This window comes from Hyperolius riggenbachi, chromosome 11, assembly GCF_040937935.1.
Source record: "Hyperolius riggenbachi isolate aHypRig1 chromosome 11, aHypRig1.pri, whole genome shotgun sequence".
Taxonomy (NCBI): Eukaryota; Metazoa; Chordata; class Amphibia; order Anura; family Hyperoliidae; genus Hyperolius; species Hyperolius riggenbachi.
The window spans coordinates 181,305,903-181,328,975 of NC_090656.1; the positions used below are offsets into that span (position 1 = coordinate 181,305,903).

At 43.2% G+C, this 23,073-nt stretch overlaps 1 long non-coding RNA gene across 1 annotated transcript in view; it reads left to right on the plus strand.

Annotated features, from left to right (window-relative positions):
• LOC137538176 (uncharacterized) overlaps positions 1-22,709 on the plus strand; it is a 158,652-nt gene extending 135,943 nt beyond the window's left edge. Inside the window, exons 2-3 of the long non-coding RNA XR_011024701.1 lie at positions 17,360-17,483; positions 22,574-22,709. This is a non-coding gene — a long non-coding RNA (uncharacterized lncRNA). The remainder of the gene's footprint in view (positions 1-17,359; positions 17,484-22,573) is intronic.
• Positions 22,710-23,073: the final 364 nt, after the last annotated feature.

The following is a 23,073-nucleotide window of genomic DNA, read 5'->3' on the forward strand; positions in this document are numbered from 1 at the left end:
ACTATTAAAATCAATTTCCACTAACTTGTGACAAAAAAATAAAAACTTCTATGAACTCACCATACTCCTAACGGAATACCTTGGGGTGTCTTCCTTCTAAAATGGGGTCATTAGTGGGGTTCCTATACTGCCCTGGCATTTTAGGGGCCCTAAACCGCGAGGAGTAGTCTTGAAACAAAAATGACCTGTGAAATCCTAAAGGTACTCATTGGACTTTGGGCCCCTTAGTGCAGTTAGGGTGCAAAAAAGTGCCACACATGTGGTATCGCCGTACTCGGGAGAAGTAGTATAATGTGTTTTGGGGTGTATTTTTACACATACCCATGCTGGGTGGGAGAAATACCTCTGTAAATGACAATCTTTTGATTTTTTTTACACACAATTGTCCATTTACAGAGGTATTTCTCCCACCCAGCATGGGTATGTGTAAAAATACACCCCAAAACACATTGTACTACTTCTCCCGAGTATGGCGATACCACATGTGTGGCACTTTTTTGCACCCTAACTGCGCTAAAGGGCCCAAAGTCCAATGAGTACCTTTAGGATTTCACAGGTCATTTTTGAGAAATTTCGTTTCAAGACTACTCCTCACGGTTTAGGGCCCCTAAAATGCCAGGGCAGTATAGGAACCCCACAAATGACCCCATTTTAGAAAGAAGACACCCCAAGGTATTCCGTTAGTAGTATGTCGAGTTCATAGAAGATTTTATTTTTTGTCACAAGTTAGCGGAAATTGATTTTAATTGTGTTTTTTCACAAAGTGTCATTTTCCGCTAACTTTTGACAAAAAATTAAATCTTCTATGAACTCACCATACTCCTAACGGAATACCTTGGGGTGTCTTCTTTCTAAAATAGGGTCATTTGTGGGGTTCCTATACTGCCCTGGCATTTTAGGGGCCCTAAACCGTGAGGAGTAGTCTTGAAACGAAATTTCTCAAAATGACCTGTGAAATCCTAAAGGTACTCATTGGACTTTGGACCCTTTAGCGCAGTTAGGGTGCAAAAAAGTGCCACACATGTGGTATCGCCGTACTCAGGAGAAGTAGTATAATGTGTTTTGTGGTGTATTTTTACACATACCCATGCTGAGTGGGAGAAAGATCTCTGTAAATGGACAATTGTGTGTAAAAAAAATTAACAAATTGTCATTTACAGAGATATTTCTCCCACCCAGCATGGGTATGTGTAAAAATACACCCCAAAACACATTATACTACTTCTCCTGAGTACGGCAATACCACATGTGTGGCACTTTTTTGCAGCCTAACTGCGCTAAGGGGTCCAAAGTCCAATGAGCACCTTTAGGCTTTACAAGGGTGCTTACAATTTAGCACCCCCCAAAATGTCAGGACAGTAAACACACCCCACAAATGACCCCATTTTGGAAAGTAGACCCTTCAAGGTATTCAGAGAGGGGCATGGTGAGTCCGTGGCAGATTTCATTTTTTTATGTCGCAAGTTAGAAGAAATGGAAACTTTTTTTTTTTTTTTTTTTTCTCACAAAGTGTCATTTTCCGCTTACTTGTGACAAAAAATAATATCTTCTATGAACTCACTATGCCTCTCAGTGAATACTTTGGGATGTCTTCTTTCCAAAATGGGGTCATTTGGGGGGTATTTATACTATCCTGGAATTCTAGCCCCTCATGAAACATGACAGGGGGTCAGAAAAGTCAGAGATGCTTGAAAATGGGAAAATTCACTTTTTGCACCAGAGTTTGTAAACGCTATAACTTTTACCCAAACCAATAAATATACACTGAATGGGTTTTTTTTTTATCAAAAACATGTTTATCCACATTTTTCGCGCTGCATGTATACAGAAATTTTACTTTATTTGAAAAAGGTCAGCACAGAAAGTTAAAAAAATCATTTTTTTGCCAAAATTCATGTCTTTTTTGATGAATATAATAAAAAGTAAAAATCGCAGGAGCAATCAAATAGCAGCAAAAGAAAGCTTTATTAGTGACAAGAAAAGGAGCCAAAATTCATTTAGGTGGTAGGTTGTATGAGCGAGCAATAAACCGTGAAAGCTGCAGTGGTCTGAATGGAAAAAAAGTGGCCGGTCCTTAAGGGGTAGAAAGCCCTAGGTCCTCAAGTGGTTAACTACCTGTGCAGATTTCCACAAAACATGCACTGTTGGTGGGTTTCGAGGACAGGGTTGGGGAACATTGGCCTTAACAACCAGTCCAGCTTTAAAGAGGAATTGCAGTGAAAATAACATCATTAACCTCCTTAGCGGTATGCCCGACACTGTGTCGGGCATACCGCCGGCTGTCCCCAGGAGTCCCCCAGTATAATTGTAAGCGATCAGATAAGTGTGATAACTTCAGCTAGCACTAGGCTAGCTAGCAGTGGTGGCCAGCAGCCTCAGATTACTTCTGATCCCCCAATCGCCGCTGAATACATTACCCCGCCTGGATCCAGCGATCGGCGCAGCCGCTCTGCACATCTCCGGTCCTCTCTATGGGGAGGATCGGGTCTGCGTCGGCGACGTCATGTGCGATCCTCCCCATAGAGAAGAGCGGAGCTGTCCGGGGAGGCTGCGCCGATCGCTGGATCCAGGCGGGGTAATGTATTCAGCTGCGATTGGGGGATCAGAATTAATCTGAGGCTGCTGGCCACCACTGCTAGCTAGCCTAGTGCTAGCTGAAGTTATTACACTCATCCAATCGCTTACAATTATAATGGGGGACTGTCGGTTGCAAACCCTCCGGCATGCGTAACGCCCAGGAGGTTAATATAATTGTTTATTTTTTTAATATTTTTTACAATATTGATTTATAAACTATTTAGTCAGTGTTTGCCCATTGTAAAATCTTTCCTCACTAGGGATGGAAAGAAATGCCAATTACCGATTCCGCCAATGCCATTTACCGATTCCGTGGATTTCCAATTGATTTCCGAGTTCTGATTTCCGAGTAGCCTTTTTTTGGGGTAATTTTTTGCATTCTCTGATTGGCCAAATACTTCCGAGTTGTTTCTGCATTCTCTGATTGGTCCAATGCTTCCGAGTTCTGTGACTGGGCTAAAATTACCGAGCTGTGGTAATGCCGTATTTCCGCCAAAATCCGATTTCCGAGTTATATCTGAGTTCTAAGGAGTACATTTTTGGGTCATTTTTTAAATTTTCTGATTGGCTAAATACTTCTGAGTTGTTTCTGCATTCTGCGATTGGTCAAATCAATCAATCAATCAAGCCAAAATCTGATTTCCAAGTTCTGTTTTCCGAGTTACGAACGGAATGCGGAAATTTCAATTCCGCAAATTCCGAATGAGCACCTCTATTCCTCAGCCTGATTTACAACCTGAAATCTATCACAGATGGACACATCTTTAGTCCTGTCAGGTAAACTCTGCAGAATGTTTGGTTACTAATAGTTACGAACAGGGCCTGGAACAGAGTGTTTAGCGGCCATTCAGAGGCAGCTACAGCCTAAATTAAAGCACAGACCACCTCCCAGCAGCATCATTAACATTAAAAGGTATTTATTTTTTTATGACGTTCTCGCCTTGTGGGTCCTTTTTAATGCCAGCATGTTGGAGGGGAGGGGCCCGGGCCCCCTGGAAGCCCTGGGCCCCTCACTCTAGTGTCAGTTGTCCTCCCCCCCCCCCCCCCGATGGCTGCCCTGGTTCCGAAGCCAAAACATCTTGTCTCCCAGAATGCTCAGGAGGCGTGTGTGTATGTGTGTGTGTGTGGGGGGGGGGATTCTTTATAGCTAATTATCCTTGGCTAAGCAGCTGGGGAGGCAGGGCTACATTCAATTCACAGCAATATACAGTATAGATATAGGAAGTGCTATGCTGAAACCAGGAAAATGAACGTAAAATGGGTATCCTGAATAATTTATTGCACTCTCCTATATGTTGTTACAGTGCCTCTTTAATCATATGAAGTTCCCAGTTGAACGGAATACCTGACCCTCTCCAACACTATACCGGTGTCTTCCTCCTCAACCTCCAAGTCCATGCTTCATTGCTCAGCGGGTGGTAAATTCTGGAATGGCCTCTTTCTCCTTCAAATCAACCACTTTCTCCTCGGTAGCGATGGCTTGAACCTCAGATTTTGGGTCCGCAGACGCAAACTTTCGCAAAAGTCTGCGAACAAGTGGACCGGGTGGACCGCCATATGGCAAGCGAACAGCCGCTGACTTTAGCAGTTAATAGCAAAGCCCCCTTAAATGCCAGAAACACCAAATGTGCAGGTTCTGTGGAGGGGGGCAGTGACTACAAGAGGGAGAAAAATTTCAAAAAGACCTTATACTTTTGAGAAAATCCATTTTAAAATTTCAAAGGAAAAAAGTATACTTTTAAATGCGGTAAATGACAGTTCTAATGAAACATAACCCGCCGACTTTAGAGGTTTATAGCAAAGCCTCCTTACATGATAGAAATTTTCAGGATCTGTTAAAAAGATAGTAAGAAAAAATATTCTTTTCACTATTTTTTTTACATCTAATTTTTTTTAATGTGCTGAGTGTAAGAAACAAAAAAAATGGCGTGGGGTCCCCCCTACCAAGCATATTTAACCCTTTGTCTCCCATGCAGGCTGGGATAGCCAAAATGCGGAGCCCTGGCCGCGTGGGGCTTCGCACCCTGAGCTATACCAGCCTGCATGGTCCATGGTATGGGGGGGGCTCCGGGGGAGAGGGGCGGCCAAGCCTTCCCCTTTCCCCCCCAAGCCCTTGTCAAATCTATGGACAAGGGGCTCTTCCCCACCTCCAGTGCCCCAGGAGGAGGTGGGGGCGATGACTCCCTGGGGGGGGAGTTCATGGAGGCATCTGCCCACCCCCCTCCCAGGAGAAATGAGTAGAGGGGTACAAAGTTCCCATTTCCATAAAGGGTTAAATGAAATAAAAACACGACAACGAAAAAAGTATTTTACAAATCTTAATTAACCAGAAATACTGGCTCCACTCTCCTCCCCGCTTCCAGCACCTACTATAGCGCCCACCTACGCAGTTCCCCTGGAGCACCCATAGCACACCACAGTGCTATGGGTGTTCCAGGGGAGAGCATAGGTGAGCGCTATAGTAGGTGCGGGGAGGAGAGTGGAGCCCGGAGCCGCAGAGAGATGCAGCTCAGCTCAGCTCAGTATAGTTTTAGTATAGTTAGTATACTTAATATATATAGTTATAGCTTCCCTCTCCCTGGCAATGTACGAGAAAAGAGCTAGGCTGACTGAAATAAGATTCATTACAGCAGCCACATTTATAATTATATTGGAATGCTTGCAATGCAGGGTCAGGATGTAGACTACATAATAAACACAGAGCAGTGGGTAAATGGAATTTAATTTTATGGCTGACAATTTCGCTTTAAGATAGACACACGCTGTCTAATTTTCTAAAAGGTTAGACCCTGGATTTGATGAACACTGATTAGGAAAGGCCATTCTGTGGGTGGGAGAAAGGGGATGGGGGGCCACAGGTAGCTACAGTGAGGCTCCAACACTTTGTACTATGGTGAGTACTACAAAGCTTGCAACTGCAGCTAAAACAGGCATAAGGCCAGGGGCCCACTGAGAGCATCACTTTCTAGAGCGCAAGTGCTTTTTTATTACGTTTATCGTTAGATTTTGTGGCACGATTTCAGTTACAAGCAAGCACTGTACAGTCTACTGCCTGCAATTGCACAGTGTTTGCTATTTGCGTTGTTGGTTTTTTTAAATAACGTTTTAACTACCTGCCTCTTCTTCCGAGATCCATGTCTGCAGCCCTCCGGTGTGTCGCTCACAATGTTGCTGAAAAATTGCATCTGGTGGTGCCTAAACCTAACCACTCCCCTGGTGGTGCCTAACCCTAACCACCCCCCTGGAACACTGCAAATCCAGCGCAGGAGACTTGGGCGCAGCCGGCGTCACCATAGACTGCAATAGGAATTACGGCTATAGCGGGGCACAGTGAGTAATTTCGGCGCCGTCAGAAGATGGAGCTGAAGTTACTTTTAAAACACTTTAATTTGGCTGCCAGCAATAGCTGGAAGCCGAATTATATCATTCCCCACCATCCATGTGGACCTAGAGGGGGAATAGTAATTAACGCCGCCAGGACTTGTGCAGCAGCAGGATAAGCCATATATCAGCTGTATCCTGCGCCCAAGTCTCCCGGCGGCGAATGCTCTCGTACACAACCCTAACCAACCCCCCTGGTGGTGCCAAACCCTAACCACTCCCCCTGCACAAACACACACACATAGAAACGATAAAATATTTGATAACGTAAATTCTGTACATACAAACAAAATAATATGACAAAAACTATAATGTTGCAAGCTTCTAAAACGATAACATATTTCAAAAACTTTAAAGTTCTAATGTTGTTAATGATATTTATCGGGTGGCCTTTTTTCTGCTTTGAGCACCATATTAACGATAAATGCATTTCTCAACCAGGGTTCCCTGGAACCCCAGGGTTCCTTGAGTACTCTGCAGGGGTTTCTTGGCATTTCCCCCCCATCATGGGAGAAGTGTGATAGAGCACATTATAATAGGTGGTACTTCAACAAGCAGCACTAAATTGGGGGGTCAGGAGACAGTATAATGAGTGGTAGTGTAATAGGTGGTAGTGAAATAAACAGCCTCACCTACTTTTATCGACCTTGCCTCCTCCAAAATAAATGCAGGGGTTCCTCAAGATCAAAACATTGTTTGCAGGGGTTCCTTGAGATCCCAAAGTTATTTGCAGGGTTCCTCCAGGGTAGAAAGGTTGAGAAAGGCTGCATTAGAGTCTATGGCAGCACCCTTTTCATCTGCTAGTTGCCGGTGCCCTTTTTTCCTGTGTAAAGGACAAGTGACACCCATGCTAACCTAGAAATAAAAAAACACATATATAAGTAGATAAATACTAGTTCTACTTACATAACAGATGTATTGTGCTATCCACGTAATGATTCCTGTGAATTTTACAAAGGAAAAGCAGACAATCCTATTCTAGGCTGTGACCATCTTGCCAAGCTAATGCTGACATCATATCCTCCCTGACTCTTGTTTTCCTTCCTTGCTTATTGTGTATTCATTAGCTGCCCTCCTCCCAGAGTCTTTTTTTTTTTTATTTACACATCCAATCACTGAGTCACCTCAGCCTTGCTTGTAAACACAAGTGATCAGCTAGGCAGGGAAATAAATGGAAGAGGAGGAATATATTATAGATAAAAATAACTCCCAGCATTCAACTTTTTGGCACTGTTTAGCACTAGGGCCAGTGCTCCTAAAGTATGTGATAACTATAAACCATAACAGCAGAAAAACTTTTGCAAGTTTTGAATGCATCTTTATCACTTAATGCATTGCTGTTGAAATTTGATTTTTATGGTGACAATACCACTTTAAGATCTGATCTAACATCAAATGGGACAATTTGACAAAAGATTGTGTAACTGAAATTATCAGACAAAAAAAATCAAGTTTAGTCATACAAAGCAAAGACTTGTAGTGTAGAATGATGCTTAAGTTAAGTAGCTTTGTAATCTTTTTTTTTTTAAAACCATGAGTGGAACTTTAAATTGCAATGTGGGAATAGGCACATCCACACTTGTATATGCATGCCGATTTTATGTACTGTGTTTTCACATGTTTTGAATCTGGTTTTCTACCCTATCTCAGGATGTTGAGGGAAATTTACCATGTGTACTTACAAGGTATAATGGGGATACTGGGCTCTTATATCCTCTCAAGTAAAGTGCTGGAGTAATATTTGCGGAGTCATGTCTATGAAAACTTAGATAGAAGGAAAGTACAAGCGACTCTCACATCTAACCACCTGGGCTGATGTTTAATGTATTGGTAACTTCCTCCTTACACTGTGTAACTTGGATGAAATTACACAGCTATTCACAAAAGGCCCGACTGTTGACATGCCGGGAAGCTGTGCTTTATGCTTCTCATTTAAGAGTTTAACCCTTCTCACTCTAAACAAGGGAATACCTTTTGCTGTAAAGGTTTTAATGATAGCGTAAACAAAACTGGCAAAATAATAATGAACGTTGTTTGCTACCAGGGCCGGTGCCTCCATAGGGGCAAACTTTGTAATTTGCGCCAGGGCCCTCTAAGCACTCCTGCCTTCATCCTCGTGGGGGCGCCTTTTCTCAGTGGCCTGGTGCATAATGGAGGAGCGTGTCCACCAGGACAGGTGAGTAGCATTGCTTCCAAAAGTTCTGCAGGATCGGGGAAAAAGATAATGTTGGCGGGAGACTCGGCAGGGGACTAATGGGGCCTAGGGGCCCTGGGGGTGACTTTGCAAAGGGGACCGTAATGCCACTCACAGGGGGGGTTGGGAGGGCAGACAGGTACATTTCTGTTGTGACTAGAACTGGCCCTGCTTGTTTTCAAATTAAAGAGGAGCTCTGGTCAAAAAAAAAATAGATTTTAAGATCAAATTCCAGAAGCTGCAACACAAAACATTTTGCAGACCTTATCCCCAATGCTAGAAGGATGCAGGTTTCCTGTTTAGAAACAGTGCCTAGAAATCCCTTTTTTTGGCTTCCCAGAAGAGAAAGTCTAATGACTGTTCTTCTGCTGTTCATTTTGGCCTGTAACTATAACTAAGGGAATGAACTCCTAATAGAGAAGTACTTTCATAAAGAGTTTTACAGTCTTTGCTATGGCGGAGTGTCCAAGACATTAATGTGGTGATTCCAGCCTAGAAGACAGGGCCATGTCTGAACAGTGTAGGTAGAAAAATGTCCAGAGCCCCCCCCCCCCCCTCCCCTAAGTATAGGCAGACAGATGTACTCCCCAGCCCAGTATAGGTAGACAAATGTCCCCCCCCAGCCCAGTATAGGTGGTAAGATGTTATCCCCCCAGCCCAGTATAGGTAGTCAGATCACCTCCCTCCAGCCCAGTATAGTTAGTCAGATGTTATCCCACCAGGCCAATATAGGTAGTCAGATACCCGCCCAGTATAGGTAGTCACAAATGTCCTCCTCAGCCCAGTAAGTAGCCAGCTGCCCCCTCCTTCCCCGCCCAGTATAGTTAGTCAGATGCCAACCCCCTCTCCCCAGCCCAGTATAGGTAGTCTCATCCAGTGATGGGCTCACGAGTACTTACGGGTGCCTAAGCACTCGAATTCCTGATTTAAATGAGGCTTAATTGCCTCAGGTGTGCGGCAGGGAAACATGGGGTTATTTACCCATAAGTCCGGCGTGTAGGCGCACTTCCCTCTTCAAGCCGGAAGGAGGAAGTGCACGGTGGTGAGGCTTGCAATGCATCCAGTAGGACGCGTGCAAGCTGTTTGGAGCGCACAATATACGCTGGACTTATGGGTAAATAACCCCTTGTTTCTCCTCCGCAGACCTGAGGCAATTAAGCCTCATTTAAATCACAAATTTGAGTGCTTAGTATTCGTAAGTACTCGTGAGCCCGTGCCTGGTCTCATCTGTCCCCCCCCCCCGCCCCCCTTCAGCCCAGTATAGGTAGACAAATGACCTCCCCCCGTCACTCCCAGCCCAGTATAGGTAGACACATATCCTCCTCCCCCCCACTTCCAGGCCAGCAGGGATGAGCAGAAACTTCATCAGTGTGAATTTACGCATCTTAGTTCTCATCTACGCATTGTAGTTCGTAGATGAAGTTTCAAAACTACACTTATGAATTTACGCATAGCGGAGTACCGCTACGCGTAGCTTACGCCCACTATGCGTTGTTAACAAGTGTATTGCGTAGTGAACTACGAATGCGTTACTCGCGTCTAGTTTTCCGCGTGCGATTGTATGCTTACAAATTTACGCACTGGAAAGGGGAATGTACGCATAGAAGAGTTCCCAGTATAAGCATTTAAAGAGGAATTAAAGCGTAAAATTTTCTGCATACGGGCAAAAGCATCCGCATACAGTACGATTCGCACTACGAGTAATTGCGTATTTTTACGGGTAGTCTACGAAATGCATACAAAACGAATATTTGATTTCGAAGTCCTAGTTTGGTGAAGCGTAATTGCGTAAAACTACACGTAGTTCCAGCGTAGCCAAGTTGGCTGACTACGACCATCCCTGCAGCCCAGTAATAGGCAGACAGATGCCCTCTCCTCTACAAGGGCTTCCTGTGCTGAGCTGCCCTGCACTGTGCCCTGTGATGCCCCCTCCTGTCCGGCAGAGCACAGAGTTGAGGCGAGTGACTCACATGTCCACAGTCCAGTGCTGAGTCTCACTCTCTTCTCCTCTGCCGCTTAGTGTGTGATTATCACGGTTCCAGCTGGCGCCTCACATGATGGCGTCATTGTTCTCTGTGCACAAGCTGTGCCTGCATAGTGTGGCCACTCTTATACACAGAGGGGAGCACAAAGAAAAGGAGGGTCTCAGCTGGCAGTGGGTGGGTTGCACAGGATCAGAGAAGCCTATGGAGCATCCAGAGGTTTCCCCATACTGGTGTGAGTATAACTTTTTTTAAGTGTTTTTTTAAGCATACCCTTAAAACTCACCTTTTTGTACAAGCATACAGGCTAACCTAGGTCATACTCCTTTATCCTTCCTGCTGAATGTAATGTTAAAATGCACCACCTCTATATATACACCTTACATATTGCTTACTTTGTTTCCTCCCCCGTTCATTTAGAATGCAAGCTCATAAGGGCAGGGTTCCCTTTTGTGACTTTCAACCTTTAGCCGACTGCGTCACACCGATGGGCGTGGCCACGGCGGCAGCCCCAGGACCGCCTAACGCAGATTGGCGTAATGTCCTGGGGCTCTGTTTTGCAGGAGATCGCACACCTTCAGCCTCTGAGCGGCTATTGCCGGTCGGAAGACTGTTAGATAACGTAATCGCCATGTAATTACCCATACAGCGCTGCGATCAGCAGCAGCGCTGTACTGGGGACAGCCGTGTGACACGGCTGTCCCCTCCTGAGCCACAGAGGTGATCGGCTGTCATAGGCTTATCACGGGGATTGGCTGGCAGGGGGAGGGAGGGGGGTATACAATGGATAAAAAAACTCACACTTTTTATAACAAAAAACATAAATAAACACATACAAATAAACAAACAAACCCCTGGGGGGCGATCAGACCCCACCAACAGAGAGCTCTGTTGGAGGAGAGGAAAGGGGGAGGAATCACTTGTGTGCTGTGTCGTGCGGCCCTGCAGCTTGGCCTTAAAGCTGCAGTGGCCAATTTAATAATAATGTGCCTGGTCTTTAGGGGGGGTTTAACACTGCGGTCCTCAAGTGGTTAAATTTTTTTCTTATAATTCCATTATACTGGTCACTGCAACATATATGTTGTCTACTAATTCTGTATCAGCTATTTGATGCAATGTTATTTTACAACAGACAGAGATGAGATCAAGTGAACAAAGGTTTGGTTCAAGACTACTTTAAATATAGGTGCACGTTCTTTTTAAAAAATAAATAAAATATCAATCCAACATTAAATTAAGCGAGAAGCAGTCAAGACAGACGACACGTATTGATTGCAAAGTGGTAATGACCGATGTGAGTGGTTATGAGTCAATATGACACAGTTATGCCCATATTTGCCTCCGTTATTGGACTTTTTCTAGTTATTGATGTTTGCACGCATGGAAAGTGGATGGCTTTTATTTGTGATCTTTAACGTCTCAGATTTTTTTTTTGCAGAGCACATTATAAAATGGCTGCTTGATATGTGAATCTGCAATTTACACTCACAGCTGAGAGTTAATTTTATTAGCTATAAAAAACGGCAAGACTGGAGTATGACAGGGTCACTCCAATAAAGGCCACACACGATAAGATTTTGATTTTTGCTGTAATTAGATCAAAACGATCTAAATATTTTTTTATTCAAGTGAGAAACCTGATTGTATTTCCTGTTTTTATCAATATAATGGTGGCTACAGACTATACATATATTTTATTCAACAAAAAGATTTCACTTTTTCAGTTGATTAAGGCCCCGTTCACACTTGCGGCTTTGTAAAAACCGGAACGGATGTCCGGACCGCACCGGATCCAGACCGGACCTAATCAGTACGGTTCCTATCCGGATCAGGTCTGGATCCGGTCCGTTTGCATCAGTTTTCCGTGCGGTATGAACACGGTTGCGGTCCGGATCCGTTTGAGATAACAAGCTGTATAATAATACCTGGGGTCTGGGAGGTCGGCAGAAGCTCTGGGGTCGTTGTAGGGCCTCACCTCCTCGTTATCAGACGTATCGGACATGTTGCTGCCGGGGAGCTCCAGCGTGAGGTCGCTGCTGCTCCACTCTGTGGGTGCTGGGCCCATGTGTCCCCGTCCAGGATGGCCGCTGTAGCATGGAGGAAGCATGGGAGGTGGGGTGGAGCGTCCGTTTTTTACGGCCAGTGTGTTGTGCGCTCTCCGGTTCTCATTGGTTTGTATTGGCCGGAAGCAACAGTCCGGCTCCGCTCCGGATACGTCTGCCGGAGGAGCCGGACCAAAAAATAGCGCATGTTGGATCTTACGCCGGAGTCCGGATCCGGTCTGGCTCCGGTCCGGACGGAACGGACGCATGTGAACGGACTTTCATTGCTGTGCCGTGCGTCCGTTCCGTCCGTTCCGCATGCGGTCCGGCTCCGGCACGGCGATTCCGGACGGCGACCGCCAATGTGAACCGGGCCTTAGGCCTCTTTCACAGTGCGAAGTTAAAGTTGCGCGTTACAAAATGAGTTAACGTGGACTAATGCACATATTAAGTCCGTGTGACACATTGCATTGTGCGTAACATGTAGCAATATTTAGAAAGTGCTGCATGCTGTGCGTTTAGCAATAAATCGGCTGCGTTGTGTGTGTTGCACATGCTCATTAATGTTTTTTTTTAATGTAACGCATGCACCGTTTTCGTTCCATCACTGTGCGACAAAAACTGCGCACCAAACGCAGGGCTAAAGAATGTACTATAATGTCCAAGTTTTAGTCTTTCAATGCATTGCATTAGGGGCACGTTATGCGACCTTAACGTCGCATCAAACACAACGTCCCACTGTGAAAGAGGCCTAAAAGTTCCAAGAAGATTAATTGAGGAACACACGTGTGCTCAACATTGCCCTAATTTCATTAAATATAGATGGTATATGGCCAAAAAGTTAGTTGGATTGAAAAATATTTCACTTGATAATCAATTTTTTGATTTTTCAAATGTAACCTCTCTTTACTTCTATCAATATCCCATGCCGTCATCCTTCTCTATTTAGCATTACAATTGCCACTGAGCACCACATTGTTACTTAAAACTTCCTTTAACACACTTTTATTTTCTGCAACCACTCGTTCATTTCTGTTTATTCATTAGAATAAATCAAGTTCAATACAGAAAGTTTTTATCATCATTCTACAACCAATCACTTTTCCATATACTGAATATTATTTTCACATTACATACCATACTATAGCCATCTTTTTTTTTTATCATGCACTCTTTTTTAAGACACATGCTTTATAATTCCATCCTTTTTGTTGTTTACAAATACAATAAATACAATTTGTTTAGGTTGAATACAATTTGACAATCTATCGCACATCATACAATTCTTGGTATGGTATTCTTGATTGGTCAGGATTTTCCAAATCGCCCAATCTCAAAGATGATTCAGATCAGGTTTCTCAGTCAAATAAAAAAAATGTTTTTTCTGTACAATCAATCTTTTTAAGCAAATTGTGGAAAAATCAAACAGAAAAAAATGTAACTTCAAGAACTGAAGTGAAAGGGATATGGAGGCTGCCATATATGTATTTCCTTTTAAGCAATACCAGTTACCTGGCTATCCTGTTGATACTTTTAGTCATAGACCCTGAACAAGCATGCAGCAGATCAAGTGTTTCTGACATTATATTGTCAGAACTGACAAGATAGATAAGCTGCATGCTTGTTTCTGGTGTGATTCAGACACTATTGCAGCCACATACACCAGCAGGTCTGCCAGGCAGCTGGTATTGTTGAAAAGGAAATAAATATGGCAGCCTCCATATATCTCTCACTACAGTTAAGGTACCCATACACTCGTCAGATTAGCAGCAGATAGATCATCAGATGGAATTCTTATCTATCTGATGTGTAAAAGTAACATTTTTTACTAGAATAGAATTCTAATAGATTTCAGTTTGAAATCTATTGAAAAACGATCTGATGGCATTTTTTTGCCATCAGATTTCCATTAGGACCAATGCAAAATGATAAGCAATCTCAACAGATCGACCTAGATTTCCACCCTGCCAGTTTGATGGAAATCCATCGAAATCGGCCGTCGATCGGTCGATTGGGCAACCGATTTGCAATCGATCAATCGATCGGCCAGAAAATCGGCTGAGTGTATGGGCCCCTTTATCCTGTAAATCAATCGGGAGTGACTGGATTTTTTGATTGGTTTTTCAAGAAAATCAAATAGTGTAGGATAGATCGTGTGACTTGATTTATAGATCAAAGCAATTTTTTCACAGATTTCAAACTGAACTGAACACTTGTGTGATACATTTGTCAGATTTTTCAAATGTTACAATTAATCAGGAAAAAATGATTGTAAGTCTCGAATTGAAAATAAAATGACAAATGTGTGTTTGTCATTTTATTTGTCTCTGGTCTGAGCCCCAGAAAGCGAAGTGTGGGGATATCCTCTGCCCCAATGGCTAGCTGCGCTTGCGTTTCAGCTTTACGTCAGTGAACTCCATTTCTTGTGTTTATTAAAAGGTTAATTTCATGGAAATTCTACCTAGTTTGTTTAAAAGAATAAATTATAAATACAATACTGTACAATAGCCTACTTTTTTTTTCTTTTGTGCAATTACTAAATGCTAAAGTGTAGAGTCTAAAATGACACTTATTTGAGGAATTAAAAAAGATGTCTCTTACTTGAATTACCACTTAAATGGTAAAGGAGACACAACTGAAAAACGAAACCCGAATCCTTTATTGATAAGAGAGTCTGGAGTTCTAAGTACATGCAAATCCATTAAATGAGAGAGGTCTTGCAGTGAGACGCTGGTTATTTTAAACTGTGGGAGTTCTGCCCTTACCAACTCAGACTTACCTTTTGGATTACTATTGATTTAATCTTTGCCTTTAGGTTTTAAGTAGTAATTTAGGGTCAAATAACCCCTGCAGTTGTAGTGGTGCATGCGTGAGGCTGATCAGCATTGGAATGACATTTCAAATGCTATGATATAAATGTAATTATCACAAGATCTTTAGACTGGCTTTGCCGACTATAAGCACTTTACGTGCTGCCGAATGCATTGTTTCGTAGCGAAGCAGCTTCATTTAAATCGGAAATACAGCCAGGTTGGTCTTATTTTATAGCCTGCATAGAATTCAGTACAAAAATAAATCTGCGGCTAGATAAATAACAAATTTGACAAAGTTACAGATTGCCCATCATGAACCAGAGCTCCTAGGAGTGTGTAAGGGGCAAAAAAGGGACCAAAAAGCCCCTACGCTTAAGAAGGCAGAATTAAAGTTCTTGTTTTAAACAAGCATGTACCTTAAACAAAACAAATTAAGATGTTTGCTATACCGTAACCCTTAAAGAGGGACTGTACTGACAAATAGTAGAATGCTGTAAATTATTCAGGAGATCCAATTTTACGGTCATCTTCCTACCAAAATCTTCATCTATTTACTGTGTACAGCACTGCAATCTATGGCAGCACTGTACTGGGGACAGCCGTGTGACACGGCTGTCCCCTCTGGAGGCAGGGAAGCAGTCCGTTGTCATAGGCTGAAGCCTATGACAGCCGATCACGCTGATTGACTGGCGAAGGGAGGGAGGGTTAGAAAAAAAATGCCAACATTTATTGTTAAAAAAGGAAATAAATATTTATTAAAAAATAAACATCCCGGGAGCGATCACAGCCCACCAACAGAAATCTCTGTTGGTGGGCAGAAAAGGGAGGGGCAAACACTTGTTTGCTGAGTTGTGCGGCCCAGCAGCGAGGCCTTAAAGCTGCAGTGGCATGATGAGTAAAAAATGGCCTGGTCATTAGGGGGATTTAAGCCCATGGTCTTTGATGCTGGGCATACACAGAGCGTTTGTCCATTATCAATCGAGACGCTGATGGCTCGATTGATATCCAACAGATCCGATGACCTGCCGGATAGATTCCCCGCTCGATACCCACGGGTGGACAATAGCGGGGAATCGAGCGGAAGATAAGGAGTGCCTGCGGGGATGAGCGGGAATCGATCTGGACAGCGGCGGGGACGAGCGGGGTTGCACGGGGACGAGGCAGGAGTCGATCCGGCGGCTAATCAAGCCGCCGGATTGGACCGTGTATGCCCAGAATAAGAGGTTAAACTGGACCTGAACTCTTGCACAAGGACAGAAGGAATACATTGAGAATTGCACCCTGTGTGTATTCAGAGAGTTTAGGCTGTCTAATTCCCCTTCATTTGTGTCTAATCTCAAGTTGTAATTTGATCCTCCCGTGTCACATGACTGCCTATGGCAGATAAGCAGATAAGCCCATTTGAAAGCACAGGCTGTAAACAATATGTCTGCTTCCATGAATCAGGAAGTAGAAACTGTGCAGATTAGGATTTGTATCAGCTGTAACAAATGTTGTTTTTATGTTTAAAGGATATTATGCTGTTGTGCATCTTTTAGAGCAGAGAGGAGGTCTGACTTCAAGTCCACTTTAAAAGGAAATACATATGGCAGCCTCCATTTCCCTCTCATTACATTTGTACTTAAAGCTGATTACTCACCTGACGACGCAGGAAGATTCTAGCAACATCCCTTGACAAGCGTTCCCCAATCCATCTTCCTGCCGGCGGGTGAGGATACATGTGACGGCACACGACGGGCACCAAAAAGAGTTCAAACTATTGTGGCATTTTGCATGGGAGTCATCAAGCATCTTAAAGATCCGATCCGCCATGGCGGTCGTAAGCGCAGCACGTCGCCAAACGTCGTTCGCATAATCGCATGCCTGTAGCCATGTCACGAGATCCCGGAAATGATCACTCGGTGCTCAAAAAATTGGCAGTTGTCGGAAAAATTCTTGTAGAGATCACGTAGTGGGTACGGCTTTTATGCTTATTTTCAACTTACAGGTTTGCTGTAAGATATGCTTTGTTGTGTTTTATAAATCATACATTTTTCTTTACAAATAAAATATGTATTGGGAAGCTCAGAGCAGCATTTAACATAACCTCAGACTTATGTGTTTCCCAACATTGCCATTTACATACAAACTGTTACAAATAAAATGCGCCCGTACAGTTCGGTTTCCTTGCAGAATTCATAAAGCAATATTTTTATTAAGTTGTCAGTTTTATAGCAGTTCCAAAAAGGACACTGTGGATTTTCCTTTCCGCCTGCGTATTCTCCTCTGCTGTGCAGGCAACATAGGACACTTAACATAACACAAACTTTATTTGTTTTACATCATACCTAGCATATTTTCCTGCTGATATTTTTGTATTTATTGTTACAGCTGTATGTATGGAGCTGATTAAATTAAAGAGAGAAGGAGCAGCGATTCTGAAGCATCTCTAAACTGATTTATATTGATTCATCCACGTTTCAAAGGCGTCATGGAAGCAGATCAAAATCTGCAGGTATTTAGTATTGCACAAGCAAAAATCAAAATGGAACCTTGCACAAAATGTAAAGTGTACCTGTTGATTTCAAAAAAAGAGAAGTTAGATAGCTAAATGGAAGCTTTACATAAAGGGAAGCTTCTGGATAGTCCTCCTCGACCTCACAGCCGTTAGCCAGGACTCTTTTCTTGTTCGTGGCCGCGCACCTCTCCGTGAACGAATGTGGGCATACTATGCATGCATGGGTATGGTCGCACCTGGGCAGTAGCACAAAACCACTTATGAAAGAGCTGCTTTTCCTTACTGTAACCATACTTGCACATGTGCAGTAGCGTCATGCTCATATATGGTAACAATGGGAGGTCCACACAACACACTCTTAAGGAATTTTCATTCATTGTTCCATCAGCATACATATCCGATCGTATTGCCAACGATCGTTTCGGGGCCAGAGAGGGTCCCCTTTGTCAAGGCACAGTACAGACAGTACTGTAAATCTGTACATTTGTGTATGGTTATGGAACAATAAATGCATGTTCTTTAAGAGTATGGCGTGCAGACCTCCCTTTTGTACTTTGGATTACTTCAGGCACTTGGTCCAGCACCCCCAAAACAAGTGGACGTAGTGTGCAATCTTTTGGACATATATGCTCATATGTGGAGGACAGCTTGGCCATACTCGCGCATGTGCAGTATAGTCACGCTCGTACACAAAGGTCAGCGTGGCAAGGGGAACATATCTGACAAGCTCTTGCCGCATGTATTCGGAGGGACTCTACACAGCAGCAGTGGGCTCCAAGGTGGATCAAAAAGCCTCTGGTAAATTCAGAAGTTTTCCTCTACATGGTTAAGTACGTTTTTTGGTTTGTTTACTTACAGGCTTCCTTAAAAATAAAAAAACCTTAAGAGAAATTTGTATACTTTCCTCCTCTGTAGCAATGATTGTCATCTCAAGTAGCTACATCAGTGCTTTATTCTGACAGTGATCATCCAGGGTGAGAGCTCTGGTAAAAAGCTCATCTTCCGCAATGACCATAACAACCTGTGCATCCAGTCTGTTCGACCAGCACTAACCCAATAGGATTACTGCAGTCAGATTTTTCCTTTCATAATTTTTATTGGTTACTTTGTAACCTTCAGAGAATGCCAAAGTTTACCACAGAAATCTCAATACCGTGAAAATTTTAGGCCAATCACAAGAGTAAGAAATTATGAGTCTTGTGATTGGTCTAAACGTTTCCACGGCAAACTTTTACATTCTTTGATTGGTCTAATACTTCCGAGTCTTGTCATTGTCCTAACATTTTGGTATTTCTGTGGAATTCCGATTTCCGCACTCTGTTTTCTGATTACCACTGCAGGAAGCCCATTTCCAATCTGAAACTTGGTAATCGGTAAACCTTCCGACCATCCCTACTGTTTGAGAGATCATTGCTAGAATGTGTGTTTGAGATGGTGCACATGAGAAAGACATTGGTGAGGGAAGTAGCTGAGAGGTATACAGGGGGCAGCCTATGTGAAGCAGATATAACAGTACTTGGGGTATGGCAGAACATAGGAAAGGACAGGACTGGATGTGATGATATTCTGAAGGGGACATATTTAGGGGTTGTGGCTACAGTGGGAGGCAGATCTTTGTGGAAATAATCCTATTCTGCCTCTCATTGGTTTAAGGGCTATTAGGCTGAACAAGACAATGAGTTCTGGACTCAATAGGTCCCAAAGTCTAATACGTTTAGCCATAGACCCTCAACACGCATGTCGCACATCAGGTACTCTGACTCAGCTGACTCAGGTTCTAATGGATTTGCCATATGCTTGTTCCAGGGTTATAATTTATGCCAGAAGATCACCAGGGATGCCTGGCAACTGGCCATGATTAGAAGTAAATAAATATGGCAACCTCCATATCCCTCTCACCATGGGTTCACTTTAATATCTATGGGCAGGGGCATATCACTGCCCACTGCTCACTGCCCTCCTGCAAAATGTTGGCTGCCCCCCTCCCCCCCCCCCCCCTTACAACATAAGTTGGAAAGGCAGGTCAGCCCGGATATTAGGGAAAAACATACAGTGTAGGTAGCCAGGTATAGGTACTCCCAGTATAAATAGCCAGGTTTAGGTGTCCCCAGTATAGGTAGCCAGTTATAGGTGCCCCAGAGTTATAGCATGAGGGAGGAGCAGCAGGCACACAGCTGTGGGGAGGGGGGCCTGAGTCCCCTTCTCCCTCACCTCAGGCCCCCTCCTTCAACACTTAGAAATTATAGTAGCGGCAAGTGGGCAGAGAACGTGGACTGGCCTCTTCCTGGCTCCAGACGACAGAGGTCCAGTCTTCTCTGTTGCAGTGGCTCACTCTACTTCCTGATAATCAGGAAGTAAAGTGGGATGCTGCAACTGAGAAGACCGGAGCTCCGTTCGCATGGAACGTGGAAGCGGTGAGTATGCTCCACTGCTCTGTGATTTGGATAGTATATTACATTATCCACTTATTCTCCAGGTTTGCTGTAATTAGAAATAATGCATTGCTAGTCTCTATTTCCTTGTATTTAATGATAGAAACATATTAGCTTTTCACATTTTTATTACTTTCAATAGTTTTTATTTTTTATATTTAAGGAAGACAACAAGAGAAAATACAATATTTGTCTGATAACAATAGGCACATTGAGGAAGGGTACACAATATGTGAAACAAACATTAGATGACCCAAGACCTTGGCATCATAAGGAACTTAAGAAAACATGGGGGAGATATAGCTGGTCAATCAATTTAACAGCAACCAGATGTCAATCAAGAATTCACATTTTTTTTATAGTATCATATCCGCTAAACAGTTCTGAATCTAAGGTCTCTATTTTTACTACTAGTAACAACTGGCATATGTTACAGTGCAGCACAGAAATTTACCTAATTATCTACTTACTGTTTTGTCCTTGGCAAACTTGGATGGGTGGTTTTTTTGTTTTTTTTTGTTTTTTTGGGGGGGAGGGGTTTGACCAAACTATATGACATACATAGGCTCATATCATATGAACTTTTCTCCCTAATTTTATCTAAGTATCTATTTTAAACCCTTTCCATTAAACACCTTTAAAGCTCCCTCCAAGAAATACATTGAAATAGGTTTGATATTACTCAGTGCTGAAAAGCTAATTTTTCAGAAAATATGAAAAATTATCTCCTTGGAGAAAACTCAGGAGAATAGCTATGTGGATAAGGGCCATAGTGTGTGTAGTTGGCCAATAATAGTCAAATGCCTGCATGTTACTCTCCCTTACCATCCTCCCACTCAAGAGGGCATGTATCTGTCGGCTAACATTGGACTGAAAAAGGGCAACATTGGGGAGTGAGAAGCTTCAAACTGGAAACATATCTGAGCTGAAAATTCTGAGCCATAAAGCAAGCAGAGTCCTCAGTCAGTGAGGTGCTTTCAGGCTTGTTGAAAAAGCCACAGCAGTTATACTACATCAAAGGAGGAAGCCCAATTTGAAGTCTTTGGCTTAGTGGCCACTCTCTGTGACTGCCTAAAACTCCCTTGATGTATTGTAGTCACCCAACATTTCTTAATACGTGGCCACAGCAAGCCTTTTAACTTTGACTCTAAAATGTTTCTGGCTTCACGCATTATCTCTCTCTGTCCTTCCACCAAAGAGGGAATGCGTTTGGCCAGCATTGGACAGAAGAAAGGTGATGATGAGGGAGAGAGATAGGAAACATATCTTCGCTTAGTGGGAAGTCCTCCCAAGCCATAAAGCAAGCAAGGTCTTCAGGCAAAGTAGAGCCTTCAGGCTTGGCAAAGCTTTGCCAGTACCAGTGTACCACAACATTCTATCCATCAGCTTTTGGGAATGTTTGATAGTGCATATAGCTGAGTTTCAACTTTCTGATTATCAACTGGCCTTTAAATGTGATCTCCAAAGTATAAAAGGGTACTAAGCACACAAAAAAATGTACATTGAACCTCCCCATAAGGGAGGTTCATAACACTGAATGCTGTGGGGACGGGGGAGAGAGGTTAGGGGGAGTGTGATTGGTTAACTACAGGGGCTGCTGATGCTCATGTAGCCCCCCATCCCTGTGATGGTCGCCATCTCATATGCACCCGGCCACACTTTAAAGGACTCTCATCTGAGGCCGCAATGCATTCTGGGATTTGCACATCTCCCCGGCAGGAGATACATGCACATCTACAGACCAGACGCAGTGTGGCTGATTGCGGGTGGGATATGGACCATCACAGGGACAGGGGGCTACACGAGCAGCCCCCCATAGGTAACCAATAGTGATCCCCCTAACCCCGCCTCCAACAGCTTTCAGTGTTAATCCATAATGTTGATGGTCAATGTAATTTTTTTTTCTGTGTTCAGTTCAAATTCAAATTTTTTTCTCAATCATTCGTTGCTGTGCAGTTATGGACTTTTCCCTGTTTTCATACATTGTCTATCAGTAAGGTAGCAATCCTAACAGCATGCATGTAGCCAAGTCAGAACAGCTGGCCTGCAAACTTGTTTATTGGCAACGCCTCAAACAGCATTACAGGTGAGAAATTAGCACAACAGCCAGGTAAAAATTATTTCCAACAGAGCATCTGCTATGGTTCCCTGTCTCCTCTTCTCTCTTCAGGTTCACCGTAAGCTTGGATGGTGAAACTATTAAGAGCGTTGGCACCAAAATGAGGCCATAATCTCTTTTAAAGGGGTGCCCCATGAAATAATGTGTTAAAGGACCCTCTGGCAGCAAAAGTGTTAATAAAACAAGAGGAAATAATTATATAAGCGCTTGGTGTTTACTTTGCAGTGCAGGCATTTTATATCCACTGTGCCCCCAAGCCCTGACGTTTTAATGATCTGCTTTGCCTTCGTTTTTACAAGCAACCTGTATTAAAAGGGGCATTTTATATACAGTTTTAACATTTGTTCGCAAGAATTCCCTCTTTTGTCATACGTCCGGGATATTTTCTGTCTTTCTCGAGAAGTTGTTCTCAGGGCTATAAATGGGGAGAAAGAAAACATCTTGGCTATTTATAACCTTTTACCTCCTTGTTTTCTACAAAGAAACGGCGTCCTTCTGAATATACAATATTATTCTCCCTTGTGTTTTTATTACAGCTGCTGGTGGGCAGAATGGAATGTTTGGAGGTCTCTGTGATGTGAATACTGACCATTTAAACGCAATACTTTTTCTGGCTTACTGATGATCACCGCCAAAACGTTAAGACAAAATCATCAGGATTGTTTTACACTGATGGAGTAGAAGCTGTTTGTAAATTCGTATCACCTGCCCATTACAGCCTGCAGCCGCTAGTTTGCGCCTTGTCTTTGCAAGTATGGCAGCCATATTCATCCCATAAATAGGATTTCCAGGAATCCTTACCCCCCTTTTCTCTTGTAACTGGTTAACTATCTCTCTCACAGGCCCACGTAGAGATCAAATTACCGAGAGCCCAGTGGCATCCAATGTCCTTTGGTTTACTGCACTGATGGGCCTATTTAGAAATGGTCATAATAAATGCAAATAAACAAAATAAAATTATTAGTTTCAAAAGTGTTTATTGAAGTATTTGCAAAGTTTAGTGGCCAAAACATCAGCCAAACCCACGCAGGGGCTA